General features: G+C 40.8%; 1 protein-coding gene across 2 annotated transcripts in view; it reads right to left on the minus strand.

The window, feature by feature from the left end:
* Positions 1-377: 377 nt before the first annotated feature.
* AMER3 (APC membrane recruitment protein 3) overlaps positions 378-22470 on the minus strand; it is a 42620-nt gene continuing 20527 nt past the window's right edge. The window contains exon 3 of one of the 2 annotated variants that reach the window (XM_015638237.3): positions 378-5525. The gene's annotated coding sequence lies outside the window, so the exon portion shown is untranslated. Of the gene's footprint in view, positions 5526-10999; positions 15749-22470 lie in introns of those variants that run through there. The other variant, XM_015638239.3, reaches the window with a different exon arrangement.

Consider the following 22470-nt stretch of genomic DNA (forward strand, 5'->3'; position numbering starts at 1 on the left):
AAAAAGTCCTTGTAATTGAGTGACAGATGCTTTTGACTGAATCCATTTAAATGCTCAATATAAGACAATCAGGATAAGATTACAGTATTTTGATCTTGATATTCTGATTCTCCCAGTGCAGATTGATTGATTGATTGATTGATTGATAAGTCAGGTTGTCCTACACAGAGGAGAAGAATTAGAGAAGGAGTGAATTTTGCTTCTATAAGCCTTTGATAGAGGTTGGGGATTTAAAGAAAATAATAAAGAAAATATTCATAAGCAGTAGGAGGGGTTTTTCCTCTGAATAAAGAATTTGTGGATCTGGAAAATAGTAATTCAATAATGTCATATAAAACAATAATGTGATATTGACTAGAGACCAAACAAGATTGAATCCAAGTGACTTTAATATGTAATGTAGAATATGGTAACTAAAATATAATACATAAAGCATATGTACATTAGATATGACATATATGAAAAATAGTTAACAAAATACATTAAACAGCATATAAATGCATGTATCTTAGTTACATAATAAACCATGTTTGTACTGAAATTTTATTAATCTGCTACTCAGATTTTTAAAAGGTACTTTCTTCAGATTTCTTCCCTATTCTTGAACTTAAGTTTGCACAAATCCTTTTTTTAAGTGTGTGTGTACACACTTATTTTATATATAAATATATAGCTAACATGCATATACATTTTCAATCCGGGACTTTTAGTCTTTTCCTTAAGTAGAAGTCAGAATATGTAACATTTTTCTCTCTTAAATATTCATCATTTTACCTGCAACTTTATTGTGCAAGTAAAATGGTATTGTGCGTCCTGTGCATTTGCTGTAAAGTGTAAGCATTTCCAATATCCTGCCACCAAATACTCCAGCTTACTTTGAAAAATGGAATATTGTGAGTGAAGCCAAGTGCTGCTCTGGGACCTGTGTCTAAGTCCCCGTCCCTTACATCTGACTGGGATTCCTGACTGACATTTTAATACTTTGCTTTTAGAAGGAACACCTGCCTGACAGCTCATACAGGCCTGGCATTTCTTCCTACATTTATTTCAGACATTTTTACTAGTGTGAGATTATTTGCACTGCAGTTTTTTTAAGGGGTGAATGCTCTCTCCACTCAAGCAGAACTGTGGGTTTGTTAAGGGTACTCAGGTACCTGGTCTTTGTGCTGGGAGCTCAAAAAATACCTCTGAAATTCCACTGAACTCTGCATTAAAAGAAGGAATGCCAAGAACTGATGCCTTGAGAAGAGTACAGTTTTTTTTTAAATAACTTTTCCAGAACAATGTTTTTACATTTTAATGAACCATAAGATTAAGGGAGGGGGAAAAACCCTTTTTTTCCTTTTTGGAGGTTGTCTTCAGTACAATGGTATTGTTCTTTTAATTATTATTCTGATCTTTGTCTGGGTACAACTGGTCACTGCTTCCATTCTTGCAAAAACAGGACAAGAAGTAGGTGAACAGTTTCATACAAGCTGCTCTGAAGTTTTGTACCCAGAAAAATATCAAAAAGTTTTCATATTTTATCTTAATTTTCTGTTACATCCATCGAAAAGTCAAAAAATCCATCTAACAGCAAATGCAGGCTGAAGAAAGCCGTTCTCACAGCTACATGCTGCATGAGAAATTGAATACTTATATGCAGTGAATATTTAACATTCCCGTTAATTTCACCAGACTATCTTCATTTCTTAAAGAGGTTTTGCTTGGGTGATATAACAAGTTTAAATTAAAGATTCTCCCTTAAAATCATGTACAGCCAATCTTAGTAAATACCTTATTTAATGTGGCCCTGAGGAGGGAAATTTTCTGTTGGCTCTTTAAATGAAGATTGATTAAGCCCCAAAGATTTTTGAGCTTTCCCCAGCATTGCATCAGCAGCCATGCAGCTCCACAGGGAGAACTAGAACAGACTGCCCACAATCATTTTCTCCATGGTGTGGAATGCAGCTTCACAGTTGTTCTTCTGGCAGCATGGACTGAACCCAGAACCTTGGAGGGTCAGAGTGCGAGTGTGGAGGCTGCACTGCAAGATCACTGCCCTGGACTTCAGGAGAGCAGACTTTGGCTCTTAAGGTATTCTGCTTGGTAGAATACCATGGGATAAAGCCCTGGAGAGAAGAGGGGTCCAAGAAAGCTGGTTGATACCCAAGGATCATCTCCTCCAAACTCGGGAGAAATGCATCCCGAAAAAAGAGGAAATGAGGTAAAAAAGCCAGGAAGCCTGCATGGATGAACAAGAATCTCCTGAACAAGCACAAAAAATAAGTCAATGAGGATGGAGGAAAGAACAGGTAGTCTGGTATACACAGAAATTGTGTATATACACAGGAATACACAGAAATTGTTCTCACCAGCATCGTGCGAGCAGACAGGGATTAGGTGAGGAAAGCTAAAGCCCTGATAGAATTAAATCTGGTCAGGGACATCAAGGGCACCAAGAATAGCTTCCATACTTATGTGGCTGATTAGAAAGAAAGATTAGGGAAACTAAGAGCCATGTCTGGAAGGAAACATTAGACCTGGTTACTCAGGTTACAGAGAAGGCTGCGTTACTCACTTTTTTTTTCCACTGGTTTTCACCCACAAGTGCTCCAGCCACACTGGCTGGGTCACAGAAGGCAAAGGCAGGGACTGGGAAAATGAAGAGCTGTGAACTGTAGAAGATCAGGTGCAAGTACATCTAAGCAACCTGAAGGTGCAAAGGCCTGTGGAATCTGATGAGATGCATTTGCAGGTCCTGAGGGAAGTGGTGGATGAAGTGGCTGAGCCACTATCAATCATATATGAGCAGTCACAGCAGTCCAGTGAAATTCCCAATGACTGGAAAAGGGGAAACACAACCCCCATCCCTAAAAAGGGAAAAAAGGAAGACCTGGAGAACTACAGAGCAATCTGTCTCACCTCTGTGCCCAGCAAGGTCACGGGCTCAGATCCTTGTGGAAACTGTGCTAAGGCACATGGAAAACATGGAAGTGATTGGGACAGCCAACATGCCTTCACTGAGGGCAAATAATGCCTGGCAAATTTGGTGGAGTTACAGCATTAGTGGTCAAGGGGACAGGAACTCACATCTACATGGATCTGTGCAAAGCATTTGACACTGTCCCACATGACATCCCTGGACACCCAGAGAGTGGAGGGACCACTCAGTGGATAAGGAAGGAGCTGGATGGTCACACTCAAAGTGTTGTGGTCAACAGCTTGATGTCCAGTTGGAGAGTGACAAGTGACATTCCTCCAGGGCTTTGGGACTGCCCCTGTTTAATGTGGACAGTGGGACCAAGCACACCCCAGCAAGTTTGCTGGTGACACCAAGAAACGTGGAGCAGTCAGCATGCTGGAGGGAAGGGATGCCATCCAGAGGGACCTGGACAGGCCATCGATGTCAATGCTGGACATGGGTAAGGGCAGCAAAAGCCCATCTGTCTTGTCTGTGTCTGTTCCCTCTGGTTTGCAGACAGCAGCAGGGAGTGGTTAGCTGTTACAAATGAGCTGGGCTTAGAGAGAGAAGAGCAGCAACAGCAGGAGAAAGACACCAGTTTGGGAGGTAAATAAAGTCAGACAAATCATCTGTTGCTCTGTGCCTGTAGTGTGGGATAAATAACAGTCTCCTTTGAAACAATGTCTCCTTTGCTGTATGGAAGCAAGATGACTTTTTTCTTTCTTTCTTTGTTGTCCTCCATGAAGTCAGTTACTCAACCTAAAATCCAGGGACAAGTGTGCTACAAGGATGAGAAATTCTGCCTGTGCTCCCTCGAGGTTCTGGGCTCTTCATTACAAGAGATGCTGGTGAGCTGAAGGTGGTGAAGGAGGCTACTGTGGTAATTTCAAAAGCAAAGGAATCACTTGTGTGAGGAACAACTAGTTTTTGTACAGATTGTCTGTTGCTGGAATATTTAGCCCTATGTTTATTATTATTTGGTTAGCTCAATTCTGATGTGCCACTTTTTAGGGAAAAATGCCTGTATGACAAACTCATTGGTGTTTTGTAGGTTAAATGGCAACTTTGAAGCTGTCTTCAGAAATATTGTTGTGTGCCGTGAAAGAGGGTCTTAAATGCTTATAATCTGTATTTTCAGGAGATACTTGTGGTAAAATGACTGCATTCTCAAAGTTAATTTGTGCTGGGAGTCTTGGGGTGTTGGAGAGAGAAGCTCTCCTCTTCATAAGTGTCAAGTAATACTGAGAAAGCTCCATAGCTAGGGGATGTGATTTCACTTTATAACTTCATAGTCCTGCTACATCATGCGTTTTAAATCCCAGATTCTGCAAAATGCAAACATCTCTTAAATACTGTGGCTATATATTCTTTACATTATTAATGATCAAAGGTAGAAATTAATTTTGATATCAAAATTCAGGCATCTAATCTAAGGTATTTTTCCCTAGCTGCAGTTTCCAGCCTCATGTCCTTTTGCCACATTTCCCCATGACAACAAATCTCAGGGCAAAGATAATGCCCCTAAATACTGTCCAGTGCAGGATACCAACAGGAGGCTGTAAAGATCTCCACAAACACACCATATGGCCACAGGGGAACATTTAATCATCAGGTTTCATCTACAAAGCATAGTTGTTTTTTTTTTCAATTTATTCTCAAAATATGAGAGCCAAGACCAGATTTGAACTGAGGTATGAAAATGACTGTTCTGTTAAACTAACTCCAAGAATGCCACAAGAAACTGAAAACTGGCTTAACAGTGTCTCTTATCTAGTACTTTGAGAACTATTCAATTAGAAAAGGAAGACTCCGTATGAGGTTAAACACAGCTGTTATCATGGATATTAAAAACATGTTTTCTCTCATTTAAAATGGAATCAAATAATTTCTATTTTGATGGTGACTTTTACATAGAACTCATTATTCTATTCACACTTTCTGCTGTGATAAACACATGTCTTTGGACAATATAGGGCATATTATATTCCGCTTCCTTATATTTTTGTTTGTTTAAAAAATACCTTTTCCAAGGCAGTAAATCTTACCATACCAGTGTAATCTGCAGTCTAGAACCCGGTGGCTTGGTTGACATAAAATATATAAAGCTTTTCTCTAAAATTAAAGAAAAATTAGTACAACAGAAAACAATTTTACCTCTTCGTATCAGCTTCCCATATGAAAGCTCATTCTGCACGTGCCTGTGTTTTAAAAATATAGGGATCTTTTCAATTGTTGTGTGGCACAGTATGACATATATACTATCATTTTTTTTCTTAAACCTTATCATGGCATGAATTTTTTCAAAATCCTACTGAACTTGGATTTGGTTTGTTTTTAAAAAAGAGTTTTAGTTACCAGCCATCTGCAACTATGGCTTCAGGGGTGTGTGGTTGTCCAGAACTCCTAATTGTGCCTGTCATTCCAACAGACTGGCATTATTTTCTACTGCAGCACTTCTGCTGAGATCTCCAGAGAGAAATCCTTCTTGATTCTGGTCTTGGTACAACGTCATGGAACTGTCATGTTATGCTGTGTTTTGAGGGTGCATCCATATCTACAAATGGATTCTTCAGTGTTGCACCTGCAATATAAGCAAAAACAATTTAAATGTTCACATGTTTGTTCCAGGTTTTTATTTAAAATATATTGGCGAGTGAAGGAAGGAAAATAACTAAAAGCAGAAATAAAAACCAGCTGCCACCAGAATGTAACCAGAGTCAGATTAGCTATGACATAAGAATTTCCTGTTGTTTAGACAAACTAGTCAAGAGCAACTTGTCAACTGTGTACCATATGCCATCTGCATCTTCCTGCAAGTGTTTTTACAGCAGGAGTTTTGTCATTAGGCATCTGAATTTTCATGAGATAAGTAAAGCAATCCCCAAAACCCTCACTATTTCTAAAAAGGTGGTCATAGCTTTTTTGTGATTCTTTCCAGTGATGCAGTGTAATGGTTTCCCAGTCTTTTTTCAGAGGAACCTCACTTAAAGAACTGAAGGTGGAAAGCTACAATCAGTTTTGTTTTGCTTTAATATTGTCTTAATAATCTAATATTTAATAGAATTTAATATTTTCATTGCCCCTCCTACCCAGCCCACACCTCTCAGCTTTCCCTTTCTTGGTTGTTGTCCTGTTCTTTTCCTGTGACATATCTGTCTCTGCTGCTGTCACAGGCAGCAGTGGCACTAAAACAGAGCAAATGCATTTGGACAGCTCAATCTGTTTCTGGTGTCATTTGTGTCCTCTTGCAGGCAGAGTCCTTTTCTTGAGCTCATCTAAAGGACTCTCATCATGGGTTGGAAGGCACTAATGTAAAGAAGTCCAGGTTGAATGAGGCAGTAGAGAAAAGAATATGCCTACTCCTCCTCTGGGTCTTGTTAAGCACCTGCCTAAGGTACTCCTAAAAAACCTGATCAGCTCAGCAGATTCAGACCTCTCTGGTGTATTGGCACTAGCAGGCTCTCCTGGATGCAGTTCAGAGAATGGCTCCTGCTGCACTCTTGATTCCCTTTGAGAGGAGCAGGCACCAGGGCTGTGAGTGGGCAGGCAGTGGGGGACAGCCTGCCTGATGAACAGGGGGAACTTTGTCACCAAAGCCATCTCTGTGCCAGCAGGAGCTTGCTCTCACCCAATTCTCAGTGAAATCTCTGAAAATAGGCCTTAGAAATTCAACTGATAAAAGTCACCCCAGAAACCAGAAAACATTTAAAATGTGCTTAGAGGTGGCTTACTTAAGTCAAAACCAGTTATTGTCCCCTAACTATCTTTACATTTCATGTAACTGGAAATATTAATATAAGACATCTTTAAACTCATTCAATACTCAAGGGGTTATTTTTACTCAGAAACTGATGCTCAGGGCCTCCTGTACACAAGCAGTGTCCCTGGGCAGCAGCAGAAATGACTCCCCAGTTTGTGTCCGGAGTGCTGGGAATTGCTGCGTTCCTGCCTGCTCTGCTGACCCAGGCACGCTTCCCAAACAAGGAGGAGGCCTAATCCTTTGAGAATCCCAAACACAAATACTGCAGTGGTATTTGGCAGGCCAGCACAGGAATTTGTGGTACTCGTGAGCTTGCTATAGTTTGTTTTCCTTGATGTGGAGGCTGTTTTTTCCATGGGTTAGAAGGCACCGCTGGAGCAGTTTTCCCCTCTGGCGCTGCTGAGGATTTTCCCTGCGGAGCCCAAGCACTGACTGGTGGAGCACTGACCCCTCCTTGTGGGGCTGCTAGGTCCGAGCTGCAGCACTTCTACATCATAGATGGTGTAATAAATGGAATTGATTCCTGCTAACTAAATTGTAACTGTTATTAAAGTTTTTATTAGAAACAATCAAGAAAAATACTCTTACAAGGCAGATGTACCCCTTTGCAGATGTTACATGTCAAAATTGAGGTACAGGATGGAGTTTAGAAGATAAATGGTGTCTCAGGACCAAAACAGCCTTGAGATGGACAAAATTAGAACAAATTTAGGCATTGGGCCTAAAAATCAGTAAATATCAGACTAATTAGTAGACTAACATAACACAACACTTCGTACACACATGTAAACCTGTAAGGTTATCCAAAGGACAATGAGGAAGAGGAGAAGCCTTCACCAAAAGACCACCAAAAGAAGACTGAAGACCTCCTAACAACAAGTGAGGCATGTGCCGTGAGGAAAAGTGACATAAAGTCAGAAAAATCAGAAATAGGAGGAAACTTACAGCAAACATTAATGAATATGTATAAGCATACAGTGTATAAATTCAGCTTATACACTGATTCTGTACATGAGGTGGGGTGAGAAGCCCTCCCCGTACCCCAGTAGGTTTTGCTTATGCCTTAACCATCCTTAATTACTTGCCAACTATATTCACATATATATAGAAATATATATCTGAATATATCTACTAAATTTTACCTTTCTTTACTAAATTGTATTCTTTTACTAAATTGTATTTTTTTATTATTTTGTATCCAACTTATTAAAGTATATTATCAATTAATTAGATTTGATTGTTTGGAAATTTGAAAATCATTTATAACAATGTGTTTTGTGACTGGGCTTTCCATGGCAGGACGGATGAGGCCTGGTCGACTGCAGTGAGGAGTTTATCAGGTAGACTCACAAGTTGTACAATTTCTACAATTTTTTGCTTAGAGGAAGAGTTTCTTTGCCATGCCAGATTCATTCAGGATGCTTGCCAAAAGCGAGGGGGTTTGCACCTGAAAGTCCCCATGTAACCTGAATGTTGGCAGCTCCTGAAAAAATCAAAGAGGTTTTGAATATGCCTGGACAAATAATATGAAAATCTGCTAAATGCAAAGACCTTCTTCAGCTTTTTGGATTGCTGTGCTTCCTTCTGTTGAATGTACTCTGCAAAGCTCCCAGAGTGTGCCCTGTCGTCAGAAATGTGTTTCTGCCAGTTTGTTAAAGCAATGTCATTTGCAGATCTCTAAAGCTCCATCTGCTGTGAAAAATATGCCAAAGCTCTGTCAGCCTGCTGAAATAAATAAGTGTCATCCATTTTACAATGAAGTAAGTAAAAAACACAAGGTGGTCACGTGGTTATTCAAAATACTACATGTCAGCATCATAGTTGGTAAAGGACAAGGAATTTCTTAATATGCATTCCCTGCTCTGGGACATGCTGCTTGACAGCCCAGAGGACAAGGACAGCAGACAGTGCAATAATGGCTCTGGTAGCAATTGTGAGAAATATCTGCCATGCAGATCTTACCTAACCTCAATTGCAGTGAACTCAAAACTCTGGCTGTAATCACTGAAAGTCTGAAAACATCTGGGAGCATCTGGGCCTTCACAAGAATACAGAAAGGATTTTGACAGTGCAGAGCTCTGTATTCACCTGTTTGCAGCTGTGTCCCTGGGCACAGGTCTGCATTGCTCTGGTCTCAGAAAGTCCACCGTGAAGGATTTTAGGGATGTGCCGGTGTCCTGTGCCATGCAGCAGTGTCAGCTGGTGGGCACGAGGTGGCACAGCAGAACAGCAGCAGGGGAGAGAGGAGGAGAGGGCTGCAGCAGGCTCAGGGGTAGGTGTGGCAGCTGAATTCTCAGGTCCTGACTGTGTGTCTGGCAATTGCAGCCTGTAACTTCCCATATCATCATCCCCACTAAGTCCAGTTCTCTCACAGAACACCTGACTCTTTAGTATTTCCTAGGCAGCAGCACAGTCATTTCATCTGCAGATTCCCTAGAGTTCATGAGTGAATATCAGCTCAGTCCTTACTGACATTATTAAATGACTCAGTTCCCGAGCTGGTCCTCTTTTATGATGAAGTTTTCACGACATCTCCACTCTACCTGCAAATTAAAACTGTGTGATAGACCCAGTGATGTTCCAACTCTCAGTTCCTTGCTCCTACATTCGCATTTGATGTTTTTTCTCCTTTTTTCTCATGTGATTTTTAGCAGTTTAATTTATAAGCCTCATTGTACATACTTTGAACACTCGGCCCTTAAGGCCAGAAGGAATGTTTTGCAAGATCAATTGCTTGTGTGCCTAAGGAAATCTGTTTTAAAAATATTTGATGTAGCCTTTGTTAGAGAGAAGAGTGTCTTGGGAGTTCTTAATGCCAAGAGCAAGTTAGAATGTAGGGCCACTGTCCCCCTAAGGGCTTGGGATGCAGAATCTTGCATTGTAAAATTTCTCCTTCTCTCATCTGGGACAAAGATACGCCTGTTATGTCAGCCTGAGAATCGAGAGTGATTGGATGAGTGAAGTCGAACATGAATCTATGGACTCTCCAAGCTGGAGAAAAGCCTGCTGATTGCAGCTGAAGAGGAACAGGAGAAGCTGATTCTAAGTCAAGAAGTCAGGCCTGGAAGCTCAGTAACATCAGTTAAGAATAAAGACTTCCATGTCCCCCACCTCTGCCCCACCACCACAGCCACTCCCACCCCAAACCCCCCCACCAAAAAAAAAAAAGCTGATTAACTTCAGGAGACATTGGGAATGGGAAATTGAGGCAGGTCCTTTGCAAGAGCTGTTTCTACCATGAGGGAATGCCCTGAGGCATTCTTTGTCTAGCCTGGCCATTGAACTGCTGTAACCTTGATGCCAAGGTTATTTAATAGCTCCGCTATCATGCAGAGCTAATTGCTCTGGTTGTGTAGATTGAGTTAGCTGGGAATTCTATGATGGAATTATTTAAAGATGGGGAATATTCTGCTTTTCAAAAATTTAAATATATGTGAAAACTCAGTTTTACTGGGACAATAAAAAACGCTTTCAGGAAATAGGAAAAATTCCTCACTACCTAGAAAATTTTACTGTAGAACAGAATTGATCATAACCAGCATGCACAGAACAGGCAGATATCCTTTCTTAATGGTCTGCCACAGAGATATGCAAAGATTCCCTTTCCATAAAAAAAAAGTATTTCTTTAAAAAACTGTGATCATAAATTGGCCTGATTTTTTTTTAAAATGGAGGGTTTTTATTTTCCAGTCACTTCAGTTTCAGAACACATACCATTTCAGAATGGCACCTTGAGCACACTAATGCACACTAAGAAAAATAAGTACTGTGATTTCTATTGAGAAACATATTTTGTAGGAAATTCCCAATACTACTGGGTTGGATTTCAATGCAGTTGAAGGCTGACTGCCCACACAGAAACACTGCAGCTGTGCTGGTGTCCTGAGAGATCACAGGCTCTCTGTGCAAGGACCAGAGGACCTTGATGCTGTAATATTATATCTCTGAGCACTGTGCAGTTTTGTTTGCTTGTGGAACTCAAATTGTCTGTGTCAGAATGAGCTTTAGACAGAGAAAATATCTACTTTGTATTCCCTATCCTTTCCCAATATTACATGCCACTCCAGAGGTGTTAAGAAGCCAAAACAATGTTTTCTAGGCAGAGCAGAGGTTCCCCCATGGCTCAAAGGCCAGGACTGTTCTACAGATTGGTGATGGCACAGTTATGCACAGTTCAGCCCCTGGGTTGTTGCATAACCCAACAAATAGTTATGTTGCCACAAGTCACTTGTGCATAAAACCCAACTTGTCACTCCCAGGTAATTAAGAAGTTATACTGTAAAAACCTTTTTTTTGTTGTTGTTATAAGCTGCATCTGCCTTGGAATGCTGTGCCAGCATAATATGCTGCATAATATTATAATACATGATCCTGTGCTGACAAAGCATTCTGAGTGTGGACCTGGCCTAACTTGCTAGCTCCTTCTTTCCCTGAGCTACACAATAGAAAAATCACAATAAAGAGAGAGCCTCTTTAACTGCTCCTTGCTGGAGAAACAGTCCTGTAGTAGTAACGTGGTCCTTGGTTGTTCTCTAGTTCTTAACAATTTGTGTCTGACCCCATAACTTGGTGACAAACTGCAAATTATAAACCACTCTAGCCATTCTTCTCTGCTTTTCTTAACTACATCACATGTGGTTTATCAGAAACCAGTGGTTTTGTCTTCCTCCATGGCTACATTCTTTCTGTAAAACTTTGCATTATTTCAGACCCATCATAAAAAATTTCAGAGCAGAAAATGAGTTAGATTAAATCTTTTATGAGCATGTGAACAAATGAAATTAACAGAATTTGGTAAAATAATTGATGCACTGTATAAAAATTTCATTTTTTTCTTCATCTTAAGTGTCTTGAATAACAGCCTTCTGAAATGCTATCTCTGAGAGAAACAGTGTGTGAGCTCTGTTGTGCTCTCATAAATACCCAACGATCCCTGCAAGTCAAAATATCATCACATGCGTACTGCACTTGATTATGGGCACAGGACAGGCCGTCAGAATTTGTCTGTAATCTCTAATTCCAAACAAAGTTTGCTGTTTTGCTGTCTGCAGCTTGTTCCTGTCCTCATTGTCTGCTTCACAGCTCGCGTTCAACCTCTGAGTCAAGGTCACAGTCAGTCTGAAAATCAATTTTCCACGCCTCCATTACTCCTTCCTCAACCTTATTTCTTTTCTTATCTCTCTCGCTGAAAGAGCTGCCTACATAGCTAAGGCTGAAGCATGGGACAAGTTCACGTGTGCAAAATCTTAGCCAAATAGGAAGCCTAAAATGAAATAATCTGTAAATGATCTCTGCCCCAGCTATCCCGAGCCTTTCAGATTATTTATATTGGATAGTCATTTAAATCTCGTCAGTGCTACATTGTGCTGCTGTTGATTGAAATGGTAATGAATGCAATACAGCCCCTCAAATGGTTCAGTTTTTTAAAAAATGCATCATTTACAGGCAGTTAGCAGTGTTCCAATTGCATCTGGCTCATTGATTGCCAAGTGCAAGCTGGCTGTGTCTGCAGGGCACAGCCAGTCTGGGCTGCAATGAACCCTGTGTCATCTTTGTGCTGCACATCTACGCTGCATTTGCTGACTTGCTAAAGTTAGGGTCAGCAAACAAGCTCCCAGCAACCAAGAGTAAGTAGCAAACTGCTCTAAGTATGTTTGCAATTAATTTTCCTGAGCCAACTCTTTTTCTTCTGCTGGTAGAGCCCACTATCTTGCAAGTCACTGCACTGCTCTTTGACTCAAAATTCTCTGTCTGTTCTCATATCCAGGCTTGTCTGCATCTGTTTTACTCTGTGCATAAAATCCTTTTATCCATATGTCTAAGGCTGTAGCTCATGTTCTGTTTATATTACTTCTAAGGTATCAAAATTTGCCTTTCCTCTGGCCTTGATAAGCACAGTCTTGCCTGTTCATATCCAGTCAGAATACTGTCATTTGAAATCAGTATTTTTCTGTCTGATTCTGCAAACCCAAATATGTGTTGCTTTGTGTATTTTCCCTCATTTCTCTTACTCTGTGAGATCCATGATTTGGTGGTTAACACCCCTCTCCAAGGTTCTGAGGGCCAATCTCTGCCTGTCAGTTGTATCCTGGTCTACTTAAATATTTACTGTTGTTTATGATTAGTCAACAATTAGAGTCTGCACTTTCTCCTTGTTATGCCTTCAATGAAGAAATGCAATGTTTTGTCCCATGGGGCTTCTTGTGTTTGCAAGTCCGTTCCTAAAAGTATGAAAACCTTGGTGATGCTTCCATTTCTGAAGGGCCAATGGGTGCTCTCATTTTCCTTGTACTATTCCATCTGTCTGCATCCACATGTGGGTGTTTGTTTTGCATTGTCATTTCTAGACATCATTTCCAGCCCTTTGGAGTACAGCCCCAAAATTTGATCCTTAACATGTGGGGAGAAGGAGGGGAAAGGGGTAGGAAATCAAACATCCTGGTCTGGAGTATGTGGTCGTGGAGTAACAGAAATGGTTACATGATCTTTATTCTTTGCTCCTGCAAAACTGAAATTGCACTTGCCTGACTTTTGCCTGAAGCTTTTCTGTGTCAGCTTGGTGCTAGAGCTTACAAAATTCTGCTCATTTTTACCTCTTTAGTGTATTTATAAGGCTAATTGTATGTTTTGGTAGTAAACAACCATTACATAGGTCTGAATAAGTTTTTGCTAAGCTCCACTGGAATGGAAATCTACACAAAGCAGTGATATGACACACAGGAGTTGTTCCAGATGTAAAATGAATGCTTCCATTCTCAGGAACAAATTAATATCACTTCCTCTTATTGAAGAAGGCTGGACAGCAATAAGCTTAGAGAGAAATTGCCAAATGTTACATAAAGATTTATTTGCTTCATTTTGAACCATGATAAAATATGGCAAATCCTTTACATTTTCTGCCCTAAAACATGCTGGGTCATGAGGAGTTTAAACCTAAAGAGGCAAAAATAAAAGGGAACCATTTCCAGTACAGAAGATCAGCTGACATGTAGCCCCCTTAGCAGAGGAGTAACATGGATTGGAACCTCGTGTCCCAATGAACCTCTCATCCTGGGGAAGGAATGCTCTGTTCCACAAACATGAGCAGGGTTCAATCTCTGCCAGAGCCCCTCAGTCTGACAGAATGGGAAGGGATGCAAAGATACCAGCAGCTGATTGGTGCCAGGGTCACATACACCACTTCTTGGGAGAGGTCTAAAACTTCATCTGTCTCTTTAGTGTCAGCTCAGGAGTTTTCTGTGCCAGCCTTGAGAGGAGATGGTGCCTGCCTGTGCTCAGTCCTCCTGTAGAGGCTTCCTGACATGCTAATCTTTTCCAAAGAAGACAACCAAACTATTAGAGAAAAGTACAGTCTCAGAGGGATTTATTAGCAGACAAAAAAAAGCTGACTAAGTTCTTGTTCTTGCAGGTGCTTGATTCATACATTGCAAAGAAAAGTAGACCACTGATGCCATCTGTGCCTCTGGGGCTTTCAAAACTGTTGTGGTGTTTAAGGATCAATTCTCTAAAAATGCCTCAGTGGAAGTAAAGCTGAAGAGATCAGGTGGATTTGTTAGATGGTGAGATCTGGTCCAGGCAGCCCAGGTTTGAAGTTTAGTGGCAGGTTATATATTATAAATTATATATATAAATTATAGCACTATCCAAACCAGTAAAAATTTGGCTCTGAGGGAAATAACTGCTCTCATCAGAGCCTTGACCTCTGTGGTGCTCCAGAGGGAGTGCCTGTCCAAATCCAGGGTGTGGGTTTGGATCCAGGCAGGCTATCAAACAGTACCTGAGGAGAGGCTGAATTGGGGCACATGCTGCATGAGCCCATCAGACAAACTTGCTGAAATTTGTTCAGCTCCACTGGTGCTGCTGAGAGCTCCTGGTTCTTTACCAGCCAGGGCAGCCTTGGCACCTGGGCTTGGTCTTTTTGGTCCTCAGCAAAGTCAGGCACAGAGGACCCTACTGTGCAGTTTTCCTTTACAGTCCTGCCAGTTTAATTTGTTTCACTTGCAATAGGAATATTTTCTTCAGTTGACCTTGCCTCACCTGGTGACTGTGTTTCTAACCACAATTCACATCTTTGACCTCCTAACAAAGAGCCAACACATTAAAAATGCATGAGGCCCTTATGAGGGGGCAGCTGAATGGCTGCATTAGCACTGAGGCTGAATTATTGATAGAAAGGGTGACTTTTACTTTCCTTTTATCTATTGAATAATAGATTAAAAGCTGCACAATAAGATTATTTTCATTACTCACGTAAATTACTTGTTCAGTTAAGAAGAGTGAGGAGGACAAATGGAAAGTACCCTAGGGTGGCAAATACATTAGACTTGAAATTTTTATGTTCTAGAGTATTTATTCATCTTAGGTGCATTTTCAAATGAATGCTTTGATTTAACAGAAGAAATAAGGAATGTTTTGTAGAGTTTAAGGGACAGGAATAGACTTTTTCTTTTATGATACTCTCAGTGAAACTTATGATTAGAGAACCACTACTGTGTTCAGTATTACCTGGTGCCCACACTAACCCAAATAAGAAGTGCTATTTAACAGTTGAAATTACCAGACTGACTAATACCTGTTCTTTAGAATTATATTGTTATTGAATACCTCAATATTCCTATATGTGGTGTGCCACACTGAATTGTCACCATCTATGTAGTCCTAGGGAAATAACAAGTCTGTTTGGTTTTGTTTTTCTGATTTAGTTTGGTGACAGTAAAAATATTGTCCATTAAATCATTTTAGGGATTAATAATCAGTTTGGCTTTCTACACAGCCTTTGGCTCTCCTGGCTGGTTATTGCAGCAAGGATCCTGCTGCAGATTTCTGTAAGTCAGTCCATTCTTACAGGAGGTGTTAGGTGTCATGGTTTCCCACAATTTGGAATAGTCAGTTGCTTCTGCATTTCCACTCCTGCTACCCTCCTGCAGGGCTGGATGATGTTGGCTTTGAACTGGACAGCTCCTCTTCCATCAGCTTTGAAATAATTTCAGCACAGACTCAGCAAGTATCTGGTAGGCTGTCTGGGCAGTTTTCTACTTACATCCCTGTGGCAACAATTTAAAAAGAAGGAGAGCAAATTTTCTTTAACAGAAATAATGAAAAATAATTCATTGCAGCCTCTATTTCAAAATCATGTGTTTCAATTCTTCTGCTGGTATTTTCTTAGCCAAAGAACACAAACACAGCTATCAGTATTGTTTCATAGAAGTACCACAAAATGTTATGGTTTAGTCATGTTAGGCACTGATTTAGAGCCCACTCAAATTGCTGAAAAAATCCCACGGATTTGTGACAGTCTCTGCAGCACCTGTGCATGGGAGGCATTCCATCAGATACAGAAATCAGGATTGGATTTATGCAGAATTGCATCAGCTAGCAAGCACACAGGGCAGTATCCTTACAAACCCCTAGGTGACAGAGAATAAACAATTCCAGTGCACCTCTCAGTGCCCCTCCCTGGATCACAGCCTCAGCTCTCCAGCTCCAATCCCCACACACTTTCAAACCATGAGTTCTCTGCAGGGATGGGAGGATTTGGTGAATTTTGTGAGACTGAAGAATGCCAGGTGAGAAGAGAAGGAAAGCAGTGGGAGTTCACTGTGAGCAGGTTACTGAGTGACTATCTAAGGGTAAAACAGAAAATATGTACCACTGACCTACTTAGTGTTGAAAGTCTCCATATTCCATTATTGATGAACTGATCTACTTAATGCCCCCCTTGTTGCCTGCAGTTAGCTCAATAGCAGGATGATTTTGACTATTCCTCCATTTCTTTTCTTCATGTAATTAGATTTTCCCTGTTTTATAGCCTGATAGTCTGACCCAATGGAACTGAAATATATAAGCTGAGTCAGCATTTTGGATCTGCTTTTAAAAGCTGAATTTAAGCACACAAGACTGTAAATTTTAGTCTTCATGGTCAGGTAAGGTCTATAAGAGAAAGCAGCTAGGGTGTTAAACTTTTTGAGTGTTTTTAGCTTGCAGTTTAGAACTGATCCATTTTGGTAGGGTGTTTTTTAAAACACAGTTTCTGCAGGATTCTAAAGTATTGGCATTGTGGTTTTGCCTTTTTTTTTTGTGCTTTTTTTTTTTGCTTTTTTTTCTTTTTATTGTTACTCAAACCTCAGCAACAGATCAGGCTTTCCATTGTTAAAGAAAATTGGCTGCCTCTGGAAGGATAAAAAGGCAAATATTCTAGTAATTTCTCACTTTTAGTATATATTAAAAAGATCTATTTTCAAAACTTGCTTTCAAGTTCAGTATATGTAGTACACATAATGAGAGAGATGAATATAAATTACATCTTAACTAGTGTAAATGACTCTCTTCACATTGCTGAAGGAGATTATTTTAATTTTGGAAGTTAACTTCTTTTTTTAACTGTGAGGCTGTGAATCTGACAAATGTAGCTGTCAGCCATGCGTGGGGTGGGGAGGAAGGGAAAAGGAAATCTTCCTGTGCTATGTTTAGCAGTGTTTGTCACATAACTACAGCAATTGTCCTGAGCTGTAGTAAGTTCTGTAAGTTTGATGATGTTGTTATTTAGAACTGCCTATATGGCTTTGTCAGGTTTATGCAGCAGCAGTCTCTTGGAGAAATAAAAAGGGAGGAAAAGCAGTGGGTCAGTCTAGGATGTGCCTTGGGAAACACCTCAGGGTAGGCAAAGTGCAAATGCCCAAATGACTTCCTCTGGGCTTTGTAACCTCTAGGTTCCTGTCAGATTTAATTGTGTGCATTGCCAGTGATGGGGTACAACAGATCACAAGGGCTGTGAACAGTGGGGCAAATTTTGTGCTGAGAGCTGAGCTCACTTGCCTTCCTCTTGAGGAGAAATGAGTCCCTCCTTCCAACTCTGGCAGTCCTGGGTGCCACAGAACTTCTGCCATCCTTAGCTTTTCCACCAGGTGAAAACCTCATTTTGGGTTTGTTATTCTGCAATCCCTCCTGTGGCTTAGCAGAATAACTTGGGACACCACAAGCTCTCTCCTAATGCTAAATGTTAAACACACCATTCCTGTGGGAAGTCTGGCAGGTCTTTTTGTTAACATTTATTACCAGCAGTCAGGTATTGTAGCAACAGACGCCGGATCCAGGCAGACATGCTTTGATTAAAATGAAGAACATGCAAGGTTCTGCTGGGGTTGCTGGTTCTGCTCTAAAAGCAGTCTCAGCCCAGAGGGAAATGAAAAGATAGGAGCACAAGTGCAGCTGAGTTTTCTTCAGTAGCACTTGAGCTATGCCCAGCATTGCACTGAATGGAGAAGACTATTTCTGTGTCATCTTTGCATTCCTCTTTTTCAGTCACCAGTGTAGGCTTCTCTGTGCTCTCTTGTTTCAGACCCTATAGAGCTGCTCTGCCAACTGGAAATTGGCCAATATGAATGTGTGACACAGAGATGTTGCCAGATTTTGATTATACTGTTGAATGCCTTTTCCTAGCCACCCAAGTATTCCCTTGCCACACTGGCAGTCTTTGAAGAGAGGATCCAGTGGGTTTATGGTCCCTAATCAACCCTAAGAATCTGTTCTGTCACTTACTATCACCTTTACTGCCAGTTAATGCTTCTTACCCAGTGTTTTGTAAGAAAATATTGAATCACTGACCTGTTTTCATCTCATAACCCAGAACAGACTGCTTTGTAGCCCTTCCCTGGCCCCTGCCTCACATGTCCAGAAATTAGGACACGTTGTATTGTAAACTTGCATGTCCATTAAATGATGTGAATATAGAATGAGTTGCAGTATCTGGGAAATGAAGTCCAAGGGTGCCTAGCTGCAGCACAACCAGCTGAATATGGCATTCTTTTTCCTGACCTTCTGGGGAAGGGAACTCTACCTGATAAAGCAGAGTACTTACACAGTTATAATTTGTGTTTAGTAAGCATTTGTATTCCTGCAGATGAATCAGCTAAAAGGCCTCTACAGTGTAAAAGCAGATCTATGCAGTATGCAACCATCCTGTTTTATTTAAAAGTGGCTACTTAGCCATCAAAACTGAATCATGTGTCTTATTTCAGGTTTCCATTTGCATCCTCTTCAGAAAGTCACTTAAGAGGTTAAAAGGACACAGTAAGCAGGATTAAGTTTTCTATATTTATGGCTAAAATTTCTAATAACTTGCAGAAGAAAGAAGGTAATATCATATGACACCTCAGTTCCCCCAGTATGTAGCTTACTGCAATTCCTTCCTATGTCAGAAATAGTGTGGCAACAGGACCAGGGCAGTGATTGTCCCCCTCTGCTGGGCTCTGCTAAGGCACCTCCTGTCCTGGGTTCAGTTTTGGACTTCTCACAACAAAAAAGCCACTGAGGGGCTGGAGTGAGACCAGAGAAAGGAAAGGAGCTCAGGAAGGGGCTGGAGCACCAGTCTGATGAGGAGAGCTGAAGGAGCTCATCCAGGAGAAAAGGAGGTGCAGGGGGACCTTCTTGCTTTCCACAATGCCATGACAAGAGTCTGTTTCTGTCTGTCATATCTGTCTGATCACAACTCCCTCTCTCTCTTCCTCTCTCATTTATGAGAACAGAATTACCTAGGAGTATCCTTGAGTTATGGAAGGTGTGAGTTCAGCCTGGTGAATTATTAGGAAGAAATTCCAGAATCTTGTCATTTCTGGTTAGGTTTTTTTTTCGTATTTTTTTGCTACAAATTGAATCTAAGCCTTTATACATTGCTATTCTTTGAAGCGAACCTCATTGATATGATAGATGTTTTCCAAACTTGGAACTGTGATAAAAACACTAAGATTTTGGTTTTAGTTAGCTCCCATGCCATAAAACACACAAGACTTTGAGAAATCAGTGAAGGACTACATGCAGTGTGCTTTATGCTCTTATTTATGTTCATGGAAATGCAGTTAAGAAATAATGCCAAGTTATAAACTGATTTAGAGGTGCCACATTAGAAGTATTTGGCAGTGGAGTGCAAAGAAGAAATCAGACCCACCAGTGACCCCTTCCCATCCTCAGAGACTGGGTTTGAAGAAAAGCCTGACCTTTAGGCAAAATCAGGTCTGTTGTTAGCCAGCATTGATTGGTTTATGCTTTTCCCTGACATTGGGTTAATCTTCCACACGGTTCAATAGAAGGGACTTTGGTCTAGTACCAATAACAATTTTAAATGTTCAAACTTTCACAAAGAGAGATCAAACAGTGGTCACAGGAAAGTAGAACTGAGTTTTCCTGAAGAAGCAGAAGTAGCACCCCTGCCCAATAAATAACCCAATGGAGAAATCTCTACTTCTCAGTCAAACCTGGGGAAATTACCAGTTCTGCCAATTAATGAAAGGGAAATTTGAAATCAGCCCTGAAATATTGGCAAATTGTTCTAATAATGGGACTTTACCCATTGTTTTTTTCAATACTCCAATATTAGAACTGCACAAGTGGAAATGTGAAGAAAAAAATTAAAGTTACAGGGATGGACTTTTCTGATTTTTTGGTTGAACACACATTTTTTTATTCTCATTGAGATGGATTTTTCAGGTATGCCTCAAAACCACAAAGAAATATTCTGTGTGTCAATAACTTAGTAGATTTTTCAGTTGATTATGCTGCTTTGGATATTTATGTTACTGTATACTAAGTAACTAGTTCCTCTAAAAAGTCAGGAATCTCCTCTCAGAAAGCACAGTAAAACAAGGTTTTCAGTATTTGTATCACTTATTTTGTTAATAGTTAGGTCTTAACTGACTTAAGGTTTTTCTTCCTGTGTGCTAGAAGAGCTGTTTTTATGGTAGGTTTCTTTTCCACCTATGAAGTGGTTTGTACTGGGCCATTATTCACTGTATTGTGCTCACTTTAAATTTTTAAATTTAAAAATAGTTAAATATTTTATATTATATTTATTTTATATTTAATAGTTAAAAATAGCCTTCAGTTATAGCAGCCAGGGGATTGCTGTGTGATACACTGAGTGATAAATTGCTGCTAGGGGAAGTTTATTGATCCCTGTTTATTGTGCTGGGGATGATTGCCATATGACATTCTCATTTGGTAACAGAATACTTTGTATAGATTTCCTGAGCTGATTAAATAAAATCAGGATTGAGACAGCAATGCTTCAGATTGAAGGTGAGATCTCTCTCTGCTTCAAGGCAAAGAAACACAATAAAGAGGAGAGCAGATGCACCAGTAGAAGCAGAACATGGTGTGTAAGTCCCTTCCTGGAGTCTTGTGGTTTAGTGTCCAAACAACACACAAGCAAAGGCAGAGGGAGGTGGATAATTAACTGTTCTCTCTGCAGCCTCTCTCCTGGGGGCAGAAAGAAAGAGTTCTTCAGGTCTGTATCTCTTCCCTTCCCTGCAGAAAGGAACCAGGGCTAAGAAAGCTGAAAGAGGAGGCAGAAGCAGGGCACTAGCACAGGATTGGGAAGAGGTTGAGTCTGATGAATAGAAGGAAGAAAATATGGCATCATATCCTGATGGAAGATGCTTAGGGACTACAATTGCCTAAAGGCAGGTTTTTCAGAAAGGACTGGTTTTTCTGAACTGGTTTTCTGAACTGAGCAGTGAGGAAGCCAATCCAAAACATATTTAGGAATCTTGTCCCTTTTTTTTACTTTACAATAGTTTGGTGCCATAGAGGTGCAAATAAACTCATTTATTGTAAATACATACTCTCCCAATTTCTGTTAATTTTAAGTATCTTTTTAATATAATTTTTTAAAAGCTTCATGAGTAATTAAGAAAAATAATAAAAGCAGGTCAGTGGTAGTTTAGTAACCCACTAATTCTTGGAACTCAACATTAGGAGGTGGCAGCTCATTGCTAACAATGCTACTGTTGTCTCTGTCCTTCTAGGCAAAGAACCAGAAAACATTTCCCAGCTAATTGGAAGCTCTGTGCAGTGCTCACTCTTTTAAGATATGGAGCATCCCAGCAGAAATGCCAGTGACTAACAGTGCACTTATTAATAGAACCAGCTCCAGTGATGAAACAATGGGGCTGCTTGGAGCACTGGGCCAGTCTGTGCCCAGTCCCTGCCACGGGCAGCCCAGCAGGGACAGCGAGGGGCACTGGAGCAGACTGGGAACAGGAGTGGGACAGGTCAGAGCAGAGCCTGTGCTCTGCAGGGAACAATGATTCCCAGCAAATCCCTGCTCGGAGTCAGAGGGGAGCGGTGGATGTGCAGTGACAGCTCGTGCTCTGTGGTGCGTGGAGAGAGGATTAAGCAGGCTGCACACACACAGGGCTGGCTAAGGTGCCTCACAGTGTAAATCCATGGGAATGTGCTGTGTCTGGTGCTCTGCTCCCCCAGAACGTTGGCTTGTGGCTCTCAGCTGCTCGAGCAGGCCAGGCCAGATGGAAGCTCTTCCATGCAAAACATCTTTGGTCCTACTGCAGTGCTCTCACAAAAGCCCTTATTTTCTTTAGTTTTTTTCACTATCCAGGTGTTCCCAGCCCACAGAAAAGACCAAATCATGGAGAGCTGCCAGCATCTGAAGAAATCTATGGAACCCCAAACCAGATGTTTTGTTGGCTGAGGAGGACCAGCTGCCTTGTACAGTGTGTGTGTCCTGGTCCTCTGCAGGAAGGTATGTGACCTTGAGAAGTCTAAGCAAAGAAGTGCCTGCAGCCAAATTGTGCTGCTTAGATCATTGCCAATGTTTCACTGGAACTTCTTTCCCATCTACCAATGCTTTATAAAAATCTTCATTACCTTTTTTAAGATTACACAATTTGCAACCTTCCTTTAACTTCCTGCCTTGGTCGGCTCGGCTACAGCAACTGCAGATCAGCACAGGTCTGGCCACCACCTCCACGGCCAA

This window comes from Parus major, chromosome 9 (genome assembly GCF_001522545.3).
Source record: "Parus major isolate Abel chromosome 9, Parus_major1.1, whole genome shotgun sequence".
Lineage (NCBI taxonomy): Eukaryota > Metazoa > Chordata > Aves > Passeriformes > Paridae > Parus > Parus major.